The following is a 16,303-nucleotide window of genomic DNA, read 5'->3' as shown; positions in this document are numbered from 1 at the left end:
ACTTTACGTATGACTTATTAAAGGCATATATCTGTATCTCGCTGAAAATTTTTTTTAATATTCCCCATTTCTCTCTGAGTTTTCCGGAACGAGTTTCCGCAGAACTATTCCGTCAAAGACATAAAGGTGTTTGACAGCCACCTTTACTATTGCGGCTTATTCGACAACGCTAGCGTTCCCTTATTTAATTTAATCCGGGTAGGATGCAGGAGGTGTGAAAGACCGCAAGAGCCGAGTAAGACGCACACACACACAAAGAAGAAAAAAGCGTGAGCGCTGTATATGTGTTGGGGTGCCTCCCTCTGTCTTTATTTTCTAACGCACCCTGGACTCTGGCTGCAGACCTATGATATGCACAAAACCACGTAAACATTAATGCGCTTCTTGAAGGCTAGATAAGCGATTGTGAGAGAACATTCATTTGCGAGGTTTTGTGCAATGACTCTTCTCCTTCTTTCTTAGCTTTCTTTTCCCAGGCGTACGCGTAGGGTAGCGAACCGACCGAAACCTTGCTTAACCTCCTTGCCTTTCTTTCTTGTCCACCTCTCTCTGTACATATTAATTTCCAATTTGCCCCAGACGCAGCACTCTTTCAATCTGGGTCTTAACCATTTCTGAATGACTTTTTCTATACCCTGATCATCTGATCAGGGTATACCTGATATAACCTGATCTTCTAAGATAACGCTTGCCACTGCTGCCACACGTAGAGGTAATGACGCACAAGACGAATGAACGCTAGATGAAGTGATATTATGCCAGGATCTCATTCACACTCTTATAAAATATCTCGATTGTTTTGTTATATTCGCACGTAGTAGCTCTTACCCTGCTGCTTTGATTCACATCTGTAGCCAATAGAACTGAAGATTTGGCTCCGTCATACCATAAACGGTGACTGGTAGGTAATCCCGAGCTGAACGATTCTGATCTGCAGTTTCGACACGCGACCACATGCTGTTCCATACACTATTACATTTGGTTGGGTAATTATTCTTGCAGAACATTACCTACCACGTGTCTGTTGTGTTCTCATGATTTTCGCTCCCATACTATAGTCTTAATGCTATTCGCCCCCAGTAGACTGTATACCTTCATGAGCCCTAATCTTCCGGCGAAGTTTAGGAAGAATTCTTCAACTAACGTAATTATTGTGAAAACACTGGCGTTTCAGTCCTTAGCTTTGGACGTCGTCTGAGAGAATTACTCGGTTTATGAGAGTGGCTTAATGTCAAATTCTTGTGCAAGCCAACCAGTGCTCCACGCAAGATTTTTGTTCGTTTCTATTTTTTGAAACGCATTGTTACGAAAGCTCCAGCTACATTAGAAATAATTCAAACAATTTTGGGTTCTTATCACTGCCTTCGATTTGAAGAAGATAATGTGGCTTAATATGCAGAAAAAAAGTAATGAATAGAACACATACCATTGCATTAGCTTACGAATTTCACAATTAGCGTGCCCTTTACTAACACGGCTACGATATTCCGTTGCATCGCGCAGATTGAAAGGTTTGGAATATACAAATTATAATATCACATTCTTCAAATATGGAGGCTTGTGTATAATGTATTACTGTGGCATTAAGCCTGTTTTCTTTTAAATTGCGACATTTCACAATAAAATCATGTGCTGTTATAACTAGTGGCGCAATAACAGAACTTTCGCTTTCCAGCAGAACACTTTGACATGCACAGAAGGGAACAACACAAGCGACACACTGGTGGACTAGCAAATGGGTATTCAGCAACGTGTTCACATTTAATAGCAAAAAAAAAAGCCAATGCAATTCATTTTTCCTGTCCCCTCGATAGTTCGTGTTTAGGCTGATCAATTTTTGCACAGGTGCCCTTTTTTTCTATGTAGAGTTGTTGGTGCACTCATGCATGATTTCCCTCTCCCCTCAAAAGCCATAGCTTCCAAAATATTGTTCGTCAGCTTCTCTCTCCCTGCATGCGACTGCAGTTGATTGATCGAAACTGGCTTTGCGGTGTGCGCCCGTGTATCCGTATGTTGCGTTACGCTGATGTTAACTGATGTTATCTTTCGTCGTCAGGCAGACTTGCAATCCCCAACTTTACCAAAGCTCTTGGGCGGACAAAAAAACGCAAGAAAAAAACGTTGCCCACTGCTGTGACCACTGGGTTTTGAATCCATGCCTTCGTTTCAAAGCACATTTAGGAGTCGGGCTCGCTAACCACTGTGCTAACGGACTTCGTTTCGCAGTGACGCTGTATATGGCTAGCCGTCCGATTTGTCGGCCTGTACGTCTGTCTCCTGTACGGCGAAAACTCCTCCGGCTTAACCCCATGTGCATGCGCGAGAAAAAAAAGAGAAAAGTGCGCGATTGGCTGCACCAATAGTGACGTCGTTGCCTTCCGTCCTGAGGAGTAGGCAGCTTTCGATCAGCAACGCCACGAGCAGAACTGCGAATTAGCCTGTCTATGTCATGCCGATACCGCAGCCCCGACAGAAGAACAGGCTCGTACAGCCGAGAGCAAGCAGCAACTGCGTACCGAGGATTCGGCAGCCTACCAAGCCGTTGTTTAATGAACCGTCCGGATTAAGCCGGTGATAAACATCGGGGCCGCACGTTTCAGCTTCGCTGGTTAATATTCTGTACGAAGTGCTTGGGTAGTTGCTTTTTTTGTTGTTGCCAACTTTCCGCAAGTCGGAAAGTGAATAACGTATACAAAAGTGCTTACCAATAGGTAATAGGCATTCCAGGTAGGCAGCGCCTAAAACACTCATGACGTCGCCATCTGCATTGTCATTTAAAGTTATTTTAATGCTGCCATGGGTTTTACCCTAGTCAGCCATGTCGGAGGAAAATTCTACGTTTTGATCACATCTATAAAACGAATAACATGCTCTAGAAAACACATAGAAGCTGGCCTTAAAAATTCTGGGGTTTTACGTGTCGAAACTACGATCTGATTATGAGACGCCGTAGTGAAAAACCCCGGAATCATTTGACTCACCTGGGGTTCTTTAACGTGCACCAAAAGCACAGTACTCGTTCAATTTTACATTTCGCCCTCCTAGATGTGCGGCCACCGAGGCTGGGATTTGATCCTGCGATCTCGTGCTCAGGAGCGCAACACCGTAGCCACTAGGCCACCTCGGCGGGTAGAAGCTGCTCTTCTGTCTGGATCATAATAGAAATCAACCATACCGGAGTGCCATATGCAATAGATGCCAGTGAGCATTATGAGTTCAAACGCTGTTTCACGTTTATTAGCCGTTGTTCAATTCCTGGTACCATCAGGATATAAAGGAAAATATTTCTTTATTGTGCGCGGTAAGACTACCCCGAAATAAAGCCCTTCTCAGCAATGAAGAAAAAAAATAGTGTTGCATTATTTCTGGTTGCTTGCAAATGAACCCCATATAATATAAGAACCCCGTTCTTCCAAGGAAGGTAGGACAGAAAGCGTTGGTGAGTTTAAATTCAAAGAAGAAGGTCTTTATACTGGGATGCAGCTGAATTCTTTTGACCCGTTTTAGCAGGTTCTGACCCTTAATAACTTTTTTTTCTTTCACGATAACAGTGAGTCGCCCTTACAAACAGTGTGTCAAGTGAGGCTTGGCTGGCTGTTGCCAGAATTTATTGTTTCGAAGTTACTTTAAGGAAGTGGTGTCGCTGCGCTAATTGACAACTGCAGCTAAGGGTAAGTGCTAGGTATTACCTTTCACAGAGACTATGAGAGTAGTATCGTCTATGAATGTATTTCGGAGGCCAGAACAAGCAGAACACCCACCGTGGTGGCCTAGTGGCTTCGGCGTTGCTTTTGCAAGCGTGCACTCGTGGGAGAGAATCCCGGCCACGGCGGAACATTTCGATGGGGGCGAAATGTAAAAACACCCGTGTACGGTGCATTGGGTGCAGCTTAAGGAGACCCAGGTTAGTAAAGTTAACTTGGGTTAACCTCACCGCGGCGTACCTTGTAATCAGATCCTGGTTCTGCCACATAAAACACCAAAATTTCATTAAATTTTTTACAGGCAGTACTGTAGCGAATGAGGACATTTTCTGCATCGCACAAAAAGTTTCTTGAGGAAATGGAGGGGTGTCAGCGTGCAGTTCTTGGTCTTCATGCTCAGGAAAGCAAACTCAACCGCACAGTAGATGCGTGGATGAAAATGATAACGATGAGCCTGAAATAGGGCACGTGCCCAAATGTAGGCAAAGTTAGTGAAAAAGAATGACTATAGCCTCGGCGTAGTCACTGCCAACAACAACGTCACAATGGCACTGCCACATAGATGAGAGGTTGCATTATATCACGCGATTCATCGCTGCCAACTGCTCAATATTTAGGCGCTACAAATAGACGTGGAAAACGCTTTCGCTGAAATCTTGACGTTAGCATTCCGTCGTGTGGCGTGTCACATTAGTTGCAGAAAAAAGGCTTCAGCGTTGAATGATCCCCATCAGGAACCTTCAAGCTTATTCATCGAGACTGAAAAGCACGAATCCTTGATTACACTAAAGGCCTCACAAAATGGCAGCATAAATATGTATTCACAAAGAGAGTGAATTAAAAAATTGGATATAAGAAAGCTTTCTGTTTAAAGGTCCCCTCAAATCCCACATTGCCAACACGTCAAACAGGAAGATTCTTGGACATTGTCCTACTGAAAGATTGAAGCTGATAATTTTGATGTTTTAACAACTTCGGGAAAGATACTACAGTCAGCACAAGACAGACAAGACACAGAAAAGAAAGCATAATAGACATGATGCATCATGATAACCTGAATCAAATATTTAAAATAGCTGAAACTGTACCAGTATAGTTTAAAAATGTGGAACTGTCTTGAACAAAATTAGCAAGCCTTTTGCCAAACGGTTACGAACATTAGGTTCCGTAAAGCTATACATTTACTCTAAAGAAATCCAAGCTACTTAGACATGGGGAGCATGAGAGTGATAAATTCTGGTGCATATGTATTCAGTAATCCACTACACGCAATAGTATACCCGACAGAAGCGAAGTTTCCCGCACCACAAGCAGGTGGAGGTCACAACAAATTGATCATAACACTTTCATCTGACATCGCATAATTTATTACTATCATTTAATTCATAGAAACATTATTTCGAATATTTCTATTCTTTCTAAAATTCGTACCTTCAGAATAACGAACTTTTGCAAACTCCCCGGCGATTTTCCTATGCATTCTATGCAGAAATCTTTCAGTTAAATGAATTTCCGACTGGTGAATATTTCAGTTGAACGAACTTAATCAGTGGACGTGGGCTCAATTTCCAAATCAGTTCAATGAAGTTTTGCGCTCTGCAGCGCTGGTGTAGCCAATTCCCGCCTCCCCCTAATCGCCCCTCCAGCGGCGGCTATGGGCAGTGTGACAGTGTGCTCGTTACCTGTACTGAACTATCAGATCTGGAAATTGTTTCCAGTGTTCGTCCCGAAGAAGAAGAATGCAAGGTGTAAGGTGTAATTGCCGAAATATATGGTACCCTTTATATATATATACTTGATATCATGAAATTCTACGCTGCAATGACAATAAATGGCGTTGATGAAAAGCGAAATGCCCTGCTGGTATCCATTCCCGTGGTGCTACATGTTCTTTTGTCCCGTAATTTATACACCTGCCTATTTGTCCTTTGTATTGTCAGCCACAGGATAAAGGTATATCTGTAGGCTGTATCACGGGTGCATATATAGGCTTTCCAAAGGGCATCGGAGTTTTTGTGTAGCTGTCATATACGGTAGCAAAAAGCTCATGTACATAAGTATATTTCTCGCGATGGCATGCTGAAGCAGTGCGCAAATGAGTAAATATCGGCAAAAATCCAGTACAGAGCTTGGACATCATTTAGAAAATAAAAACTCGATGATAAGCAGACTCGTTTATGACTCTGTGCACAAGATTGCTAGAATATCATATATTACCACATAAGCTGTTATGGACTCATTCGAAGAGCCGTTTCGCTTGGCGATGATGTGTGTCGTCGCCGCTGCCCGCATGCGTTGCAGCTATCACCGGTATTAAAAGCCGAGCTCCCACAGGGATTGAACCCGGGCCCGCTGCGCGCGAATCAGCTACTCTATCACAGAGCCACGCCAGCTTTCTTTTTCTTTATTATATGAAAACAAAACTGAGGATATATTACAGAGCGGACACAGCTACACATCTAGAAATCGGGAAAACACAAACAAGCTTCTAACAAGTGCATCCTGTCTGGCGGAGGTTTCTGCGCGGCGTATACGCACTTCTCACATAAGCAGCATTTTTGCTAAAGAAGGATTTTGTAGATTGCGGGCTTTCGGCATGGCGTTCACAGAGTCTACATATCCATAGGCTGTATAAACCAAGTGCTCCGAACATGTCCTAGGGAGTGCCGCCCATAACCTTAAATGGTAGAAACCTTAGTGAATATGGAGTGATGTGAATGTCCTTTCAAGCGTCCGTTGGAGAATGTCCCAAAAAATACAGCACCCTTAAAATTTATGAAGCGGAGATCAATGGTCTCGGCACGAGGCCGGAGTCGACAGTTCGTTGACCATGGCACAAAGCAGCACCTCGAATTCAACCAACCTTTAACAGGGAGTGTTTCCGAATGTAATTTAAAGAAAAATGTTTTACTACAGGAGGTACGCGCATTTTTCGGATGCGCTTAAGTACATCCTGGTAAGGTGGACTTAAATAAAGTGCACCATACAAGGGATCTTGGAAAATGGAATCCAGCAGTGCCGCAGAAATTGCTTTTCGACCCATAGCGAACATGTGCTGCAGGCTGAATCTTACCTTTCAGGCAAAGAAATGTGTCACCGACCTCCTTGAGAAAGCACCAAGGAGCATGCGGGACATATTTTGCATTTGATGACACTACTGTATTAGTAAGATAATCAACTAATCGGAGTTGAAGATTTTCACGCAAGAACGGATGGTCACGGTGTCGAGGGAACAATAGGCTAGAAACAATTGCCCTGACGATGAGATGGTCCAATCTTAGACCACCAGGTTCAGGGGGAAGGAACAGATTGTCGCTCCACAAATTCTCAAATAAATGTTGTAAATACGCTATGCGAGTACGCCTGAATGCGAAGTCATGAGGGATGCAGTACTTGCAACACATACATAAAATGAGAAGCTAAGAACACGGTGCACACTTCAGCACGACTGAACATTGAGAGATTCCACCCTCGCGATGAATTCACTTGACGTTGAATTTTCCCAACTTCTCCCGACCAGTGAGTGTCGCTATTTCTATACTGCGAAAGATACACCTAAATAACGGAGATCTCTTTTCCATTGAATGCCTGCGTAATGTGATTGCATTGTGGCCCATAATCCAGACCAAAGACCTGAACTTTCTTCAAAGTTAACGCTTGCACCTGAAGCCTCACACAAAAATCTTTTGTAATTGCGAGAGCAGTCTTTACACGCTTTCTCTCAGTACAAAAAAAAAAGAACACCATGTCGTCTGCATATGCAAGAACCCGAACCTCATTAGTAGGTAATTTAAACCATTGGAAAATTTGTTCTTTAAGAATGCTCATACAAAGTGGCTCTAAATAGAGGCAGAACAGAAGCGGTGACAAAGGGCATCCTTGTATGTTATTTGTTAAAAAGGATTTATAATGTGTCTTGCTATATTTTTTACAGATAGGCAAGGGCGCCTAATATGGTGCGATATGATATCAGTGGTATGAGCTTTAGATTTGTGTGTTTATGCCCCGAACAAGTTACGTGAACGAGAATGTATATTCTTATCTCTAGAACATCATTTCTGTACTGATCGTGCATTGGTTCTCTTTGGAGACTGAGACATGATACAAGTGATGATGCGCTGCAACGCATGATATGTGATTATAGGCTTGTGGACGTTGGGGAAAACAAAAAGGTGGCCTGTCGCTACACGCATTTCCAAGGTTCCTAGCATGCAAGGCTTGATCAAATTTACGTTTCACTTAGCACGCTATCTCTTATTTGGGGTTACACTGTGCACCCTGTATTCTTTAGTGAACACTACCTAGTCACGACATCGTTTGGTAGCCGTCAGTGCAAAAGTCCGCGTATGTGCTGGGAGTTGTGGAAGTTTAATAACCAATTACTTTCGTGTTTGTGCTTCCTAAAGCATGTTACTGAGCTTATAGCTCATCTGTCAAGCCGCAAGGACTTGCCACTCTTTGCTGCCTAGGAATTATCCAAACAGGAAGTTAAATTGAAAGCTACCCGCCGCGGTTGCTCAGTGGCAATGGTGTTGGGCAGCTGAGCACGAGGTCGCGGGATCGAATCCCGGCCATGGCGGCCGCATTTCGATGGGGGCGAAATGCGAAAACACCCGTGTGCTTAGATTTAGGTGCACGTTAAAGAACCCCAGGTGGTCAAAATTTCCGGAGTCCTCCACTACGGCGTGCCTCATAATCAGAAAGTGGTTTTGGCACGTAAAACCCCAAATATTATTATTATTATTAAATTGAAAGCTATCAAAAAATAATCAATATTGACCTTTGAAAAAAATATTTGTAAAGCATTGTATAGACTTCTGAGTGGATTGCATGAGCTTTAATGTCTACATCCGGGTCAATATCTTGATGGTATTCGTAGTCATACTCATATGATATTCAGATGATATTCATAGTCATACCAAGGCGTAGTTAAATACTTTGCGCATCGAAAAATACAGAGGTCCACTAGCGCGTGCGCGACAGCAGCGTTTTCTGGAAGAACAACCTAGTAGTAAGTCCCTAGGTGATGAGCACCGACACGCGCTGTCTAAACAAATGAGATGTAGAGTATGGTGGAATCACTGTTAATTGTGAAAATTTGACCTTCTCCACTGGTAATGGTGAAAATTTGTATCGTTGCTGCCCCAGTTAAATCAGAATGATTTTAATTATAGAAATCTAAACATTGATAATAATGAGATCACTGCATGCATAGATTCGTTAGTGAAAGGCAAGACGTCCGGCCCGGATGGCCTTAATGCCGAATTTTATCAGTGTTTTCGTTCCCTCTTATCACCATTACTATTTTAGGCGTACCGTGAGTCCTTGGAAGTAGGGTATCTAACTGCCACATTGTACGAAGGGAACACTGTCCTTATAGCCAAAAGCGATGATGAAACTAATTGCAAAAAAGCGAACGGATATGGGCCTATCTCCTTATGTGATGTGGACTGTATATTTTTTGCAAAAGTATTAGTTAACCATTTCCAGGTCGTGATAAGATCTGTGGTCGGAGATCATAAAACATGTGGCATCAGGAGTCGGTCCATTCAGGCCAACATTCATGCTGCGAGATCAGTGCTACAGTGTGCAGCTGAGGGGATTGGGTAGGTAGCAATAGTACAGCTAGATGTGGCTAAGGCGTTCGAGAGGGTGAATCATTCATTCCTGTTTACTGTACTAGAGCATACCAACATCTGATTCCTGCTCCATAGAGGTGTCGGAATAAGTTATGCTAGTTGATCAACGAGGCAGATAGTCAATGGCTCTTTATCCGATGCGATTAGACTGAGCCATGTCGATTCCTGCTAGCTTTCAGCGGAAACGCCCTATAAATGCATCCTGGTGAGCGAAGAGACAGGCGATGTGACATGCACGCCGCGTGGCGTCGATGCGGGCACAATTTGCACTGCCCTTACATATTATTACACCAGGTGGCACGCCATGTAGAAGTTGCCTAGGTCGCAGTGCAAGGTACGTAGAGAAGGTTTGAGGAAGGAAAGATTAAGGAGATGTACACAAAAATACTTGAAGGAAAATAACATGTATTACATGCCTGATTATATCAAGCTGGTTAGGTGATTATGTCGCCGCACCGTTTCAAAGGAAACTCCAATAAATCAACATCATCAACAGCTTCTTATCGTGCCACGGGTCTAGGAATGTGACATGTACACTGTGTAGCTGAATATCTGTGTTTACTCTTCGGTACAAGGTATGGTGCCTCCTCGGAAGGTACGAGCCGCTGCTGAAGAAGCGAATCGTAGAGCTATGTGCGCGGCGGCAGCCAGGCAACATTGGGCTCAGCAGACTGCTGTACAGAGAGAAGCACAGCCACAGCCCGCCGTCGACGCCGGCAGGACAGTTCAGGTGGTTCTCGTGAAAATAACACGAACAGACTTCGCCGCAAAGACCCCCAGACGCGTGCTGCCGAAAATGAAGCTCCTGTGGAGCCTCTCCTGAAGCTTACGCTGTGCCTGTGCTCCGTGTGCCGCGTAGGCCTGTGACCTTCTTCCTGCCACACGCACCCATCACGTGTTTAAAGGATTAAACGGGGGACCCGCAAGGCAGGTTAGGCTCTAACCGGGACACAGAACTATCGCCCGTAGTTTGAGTACGCTGGAGTAGTATTTCGTGCACTTTTTCTTCGTGACTTCACGAACAGAGGCAGCGCAGTACAAATACACAGCTGCTAATCTTTCCCGCTCCTATGACACGGAAGCCAATAGTCCAGCTCGAGACAGCGTGTCATTATGTGGAGCTTAGACGCAGCCTAAGTGTAAGGGCACCCGCTTACCCAGTACAGTGAAAGCGAAAAAAGGCTACGGTGCTCCTGTTTCGGCACGGCAAGCTTTTCCGCGTCACAGACGTCATTTCTTCTCACTGCGACATGCACCGGAAACGCCGCAGGCCCGAATGCTCTGCGCAGCACAGTGAAGAGGGCAATTACCAAACCTAAATAAATTATCAATTTCTTTTTTTCTTCGTCGGTACCATGCTTTAATTTTGGTTTCTAACGCCTTTTTTACCAAGAAATTTTCTGGTCTGCAGTCGTCGAGACAAATAAGAGTCCCTTCCAGTAGAGCGAACCGATACTCGCAACTCACCGGTTTTCGTCCAAACTGCGCCCTCGGTGGCCGCTACGCGGCTGAAGAGAAATGGCATGGCGGCATCTCAGCGCCTGTTTGGAAGGCATAAGGGTATCGTGCTCGCACGTGCGTGTGACAGTCAACGGCTTTCGGCTACGGAAATTGAGATCGATATCGCGAGAAACGGCCGTATGAAAGTGAAACTTTCAAACAGTATCTATAGAAGCCTAGAAAATACCAGCGATGAATAGGAGGTAAGGAGCAAGAGGGGCCCTGCTAAGTCTTGAAGCAGCCTTCGAGCCTCTTTTGCCCATAGGAGGGTGCTCGGCGCCATTCGAACCAGCGTATTCATGCCCGCCGGGGAGCGCCATATATCACAGAGTAACAATAAAGCTTGAAAACGTAAAAATGAATGAGATATCAAAAACGAGAGGAAGCTTCCAAGAAGTAATCGTTTGTCTCCGCCTGGCACCTGACTCGTAGCGCGAAGGTTGGAAATGTTGAGAAGGGGCAACGCCTTAAGGCACACGTTTTAGCCATCTATTTTGACGGCTGAACAATGCGCGGTTCTTGCTGCTTCAATTAGTTCATAACTTGGAACAGTATGGTAAAATTATATGAAAGATGCACCCCTCCTTATTCAAGAAGCGCCGTATGCTTAGTTTCTTCGTTTTCTCGTCACTTGAAGGACACTATTGGGAAAGGCTTTTTTTTCGCAAAACTATTATTCTGTGAGAAGGCTGAGCACTGGTTCCAGGCTAGTACATTGTAGAAATAAAAGAAGAAATGCATATAAAATGGATTTATATAAATGTGATATGCAAGATGTGCGAGTTGTAGCGTGCCAAGCAAAAAAAAAAGGCATAAGAAAGGAAAACACGAAAGGAGGGGGTTGGAAGGCTGCGACATACTAGGATGAGACCAAATGTATTTTCTAAACGGTCGCCTTTACTGTTACTGTCAATTTTGCTGCTACTGTTATCATTCATTACTGAATGAATGAATAATGAACGAGTCACCGAAATATTACCTATGTCTACAACTGCGTAGCGTTGAATGTAAAGTTTTTCATCGCATTCAAGAACACCACATTCAAAAGTTTTCAACTCGCCACTTGATTCCTGCTTAGTTTTGTTCTGCGTTTCAAAGTCACGTAACAAACCTGGAACCATGATGAAGGTAATTCTGTATGTCGTGTTCTCTGTGTTGCGGCTGCTTTTGGCGATACATGAGAGAAGTGTAGTAAACGGGCACCAACTTGCCCATGCAGGAACAAGCCTTTTTGAAGGATGCCACGTGAGCGCTCTCCCACGCGTCTCGCACGTGTGACAGCAGCGATCTTGGAAAAGGTTTGAAACAATGGACTCTACTCAGGGACTGGCTTGACGACAACGGAAAAGTGACGATGTGGGGGTGTACTTAATGATGTCAGCCATGTGTAAACTGCCGCGGGACGCTGCGTGCTAGGGAAGTGCGCACAGGTTGACGGTGGTGATGAGTACAGCTGATGCTAAGCAAAACACAAAAAGGGCACCTCGGAGCGCAGCTCCTAGGCGCCTGTTCCTGCGGCGAGTGTAAGCGTGATTGAGCGAACGAGCACAGCGAAGGATGAAAGAGCGAACGCGGAGCGCAGCGGGGGATGAAAGACGCGAGGATAGCGGAGAAGGACGGTGTGGCGAAAGCTTGAGAAGAAGAGCGCACTGTGGCGATGATGACTACGAGATGGCGCCCCACTAGCGGACGTCTGCTGGGACACCTATTTGCGACGGCGGCTGTGAATCGCGGCCACGCCTCCCCCAAGCGCTGCCTCACGTGATCTCCGGATTAGCGAGGCAGTCGCGCCACACTTCGCTCCATTTGCAAATCCACGCCAGCCAATATATCGCGAAATGAAAACACATGTAGAGGTGCGCTGTAATTTTGCATTAGGAGCATCGTATATTCGTCGGGGATTTTTTTTTATTAATGCTGTCACCCATCTTGTAGTGAGGGGACATTTGCTTATTAGGTTGCTTGCGAAACGCCAATAGTCGTGTACATTCAAGAACGTACGCGAGCACCAGCGTTTGCGCTAGAATGTATGATGAGTTGTATAAATAGACTACACATTTGATCCAAAGATCAGGCTTCGATGATGGATGACAGCGCACGCCGCTTTATTGGTGCTTGAGGGTTACTTGATTTTGTGGGCACAGGTTCACCCATTCAAGGTTTAGTTTACGACATTCGTATTGGTACCACTGTCGGGTTCTTCCCCTACATTACAACGGGACAATGGGTTGTGTTTGTATTAATTTGTGTGAGTAGCATCTCAAACAATAAAATGTCTGACATGCGTTGTTCAACCCCGCGACAAACAAAGTCGCGTTCTTGGGGAAACTGTAGCATATGTACTACGTGTGCGTACATTGCTCAACAGCAGCAGCCCGAATGAAAGTTTTTCTAGGTGCAATTGTCGGCTTGCATGTAGTGTGTGCTAAAGTATAGCGTGTGCTAGGACAGAAGTGCCTATAAAGGCTGCTGTTATCTTTTGCTTACGTAGTTCTCAGGCAATAGTTCACTATTTGAGAGAGGAAAATCCTGGTGATTGTACAGCTTTTAGTATGGATATTGAAGACCTGTATTATTCCTTGCCGCACGAAGGCTTGCTAAATTCCGTAAATGAGTGCATTAAAGAACGAGTGCAAGAGTAGCTTTTCTAGAAATTCTTTCAGTGTACTTGAAGTCGACGCTGATTGGGTGGAGAGATGGCGTTTTTCTCCAGAAATCAGGCATTTGTATCAGCTCAGAGGTTGCCCCTATTCTTAGCAACATTTACCTGAGTAAGGTTGACAACTGCTTAGAGAAAGCCTTAGGTGATAGCGTTATCAAGATATTTCGTTACGTTGATGATTACCTCATTTTCTGCAATAGGGAAGAATTAGATTCCGCTGCTACCTCAGTAAGTGAGCAATTTAAACTTTATGGGGGAGGATTAAAGTTTACCAAGGAATTTCCTCAGCGACGCGTAATTCAGTTTCTTGACATTTCCTTGATCTTCGTACAAAATCATGTTTGTTGGCAGTACTCCGCAAGATCTTCGAAGTCGTTGCTAAACTTTCAATCCAAGCATTCTAAATTAACAAAAACGGAATTGCCATGTCGTGCCTTAGGTCTTCCCTCACCAGCACCTGCATGCACAAAATGAGCGCCAGTTTTATTGCGCAGGTCCGGCGCCTATCAGAAGCAGGTTATCCTAGTGTAGCGGTGGCCACTGTGGCTGAGCGCCTAAAGAAGTCGGTTTCGAGAGGGACGGACGTGATTACAGAAACCAGTAATGGCAAAAAGAGAGTAGTAGCTATTCCGTATATTCATTCAGTGTCGCACAGGCTTAAAAAGGTTGCAAGTAGATATGATGTTAATGATGCTTTCACTGCTCTCAATAAGCTAGGTAAGATATGCGCTGCCGTACAGAATAGAAAGGAGCGGGTAAAGGGCAAAAAACGAACAGATATTTGTCCAGTGAAGCACAATAAGAACAACAGTCTTACTGACTGTCGTATGGGTGTAGTTTATAAAACTCCCCTTAGCTGTGGCCTTGTGGAGTTCTCCTTGTGGAGTTCCACGTAGGGCAAACGGGACGGTGTATCAATCAGAGGCTAATGGAACATAAAAGGTCGTTAACCGGTGGATCGCCTTCTAATCTTTCTCTGCATTGCCGAGATTTTAACTGCACGCCGAAGTTAGATGAATGCGCGATATTGTACGGGCATAAGAATGAAGATACGCGTGTCATGGTAGAGGCATGGCATACCTATAATGGGGGAAGTCGGTGCGTGAGTCAGCCTTCGATTACTTTACATAAGGAAAAGATTATGTGCCTCAACAGTTATCTCTCACGTAGACCGGCACGTATACCCGACTGACACGTGGTGTTACCATTCCTGAGCATGCGCAGATTAGTTTTGTGTCTTCTTTCTTTTCTCACCTCAGTGCTCCCTTCAGTTGATAGTCGGCGTTCGTGTTGTCCACTTCTCTACTCTTGTGTCCTGTCTGCACGCCTCACTTCTTTTTTGCATAATGAATCCTTACCAACTAGCTCAGCTTTTTGTCGTTCTTTTCCATGTAGTTAAAAGTTAAAAAGAAAAGACACTGCGGCTAAGAGGTAAAATCTTCGACCTGCAATTTCTGGATCTGGATCTCGAATCCTCAAGGGCCACTACGTGTTTCGTTTCTTCTTAATAATTCTTCCAAATCATGCCCCAAATATTAAAATAACAAGGGGAGTGATCTCATAAGAGCCACTGCTGTGAACCCTTTGCGTCGTTAAGGTGCCCATTAACTTGCAGACAGTGTCGGTACGCGGGCTCTGAGGCCCTATTTAATGGCAAGTATAGCTCTTAGACTTGGGTACTTCTACCGAACAGCAGATTAGGGGCAGAACACTCCTGGCTCCCAGTTGAAAAAGACAACAGAAATTTCTGTGACAACTACAGAAATTTCTGTGTCTCCTATATATAGATCAGTGGCGTCCTCAATATCGGCCACTGATCAAAATTATAGCGTCTGCGGGAACGGCTGGGTATCCATTTTGTTTAATTTGGTAAGATGTGGCACACAGTCCTGTGGACTTACACATGCCTTTACGCTGGCACATTAGTTAATTTCCTAGAAATAGTGCATAAGCCTTTTCGAAGCGGAAAATAAGTTTCTGGTTGTTTCACAAAGTTGCGTGAAAATCTGTCTCGCACGGGGTGTAAGTATTCTGGCACATAGCTGCCGTGAGAAACAGGTATGCCGAATAATTGAACTCCACGAAAGCTTATGTAGCTATTTTGCGCTGAACATACGAACTATATGCGCGTTCAAAAGCGTGAAGAGCGAGAGGCAGCCGACGAAATTAGCAGTAACAGCCCTAACAGTGTCCCCAGTCACCGTTGTCGATATCTAAATTTCTTAACTGATATAGATATCGTAAAGCAACATCGATGTTCCAGCACTCCACGACGTACTTGCCGATGGTAACAACACTTTTGCTCTTCTAGAGAGGCGCCAGTTGACGCGGTGGAGTTAAAGCGGATTTTTGGCTTTCAACATACAGATGTAAACATCAACGAAGACAGATTTTTACTGTTGACATGGCCAAAATGTACATGTGCCGTAACGTTCGGCGTGGTGCAGTGGGGAGATGCTGGGTTTGGGATCGTCAGGTCCGTCAGGCAAGGTTGGTATCCCAGTGGAAAATTTTTTCTTTACTTTTAACTTTTCGCTTCTTTGCACTAACACATTAACATAGCCCTAAAGAGGTCTCTGTGAATTCTTAATTAAATATTGACCTAGAACTACACTACGTCCCACTGCCGGACGTCACACTACAGAAAACAGACGTCAGACAACATAACGTCAGAAACAGAACGTTTGAAACAGAACGTCATAAACAGAACGTTCCGAAATACGACAGACTGAAATTTTCTGTTGTGTTTTTCAAGTCGGCTTTATCATGAAGAGCAAATCCATTATTGAAATTGAAGA

General features: G+C 44.4%; 1 protein-coding gene across 1 annotated transcript in view; it reads right to left on the bottom strand.

The window, feature by feature from the left end:
• Positions 1-16,303, bottom strand: part of LOC142582648 (glycine receptor subunit alphaZ1-like) — a 183,011-nt gene that overhangs the window by 72,671 nt on the left and 94,037 nt on the right. The gene's annotated exons all lie outside the window — the stretch shown is intronic.

Source organism: Dermacentor variabilis, chromosome 5 (genome assembly GCF_050947875.1).
Source record: "Dermacentor variabilis isolate Ectoservices chromosome 5, ASM5094787v1, whole genome shotgun sequence".
Classification (NCBI taxonomy): Eukaryota; Metazoa; Arthropoda; class Arachnida; order Ixodida; family Ixodidae; genus Dermacentor; species Dermacentor variabilis.
This window is presented reverse-complemented; position numbering and strand designations above follow the sequence as displayed.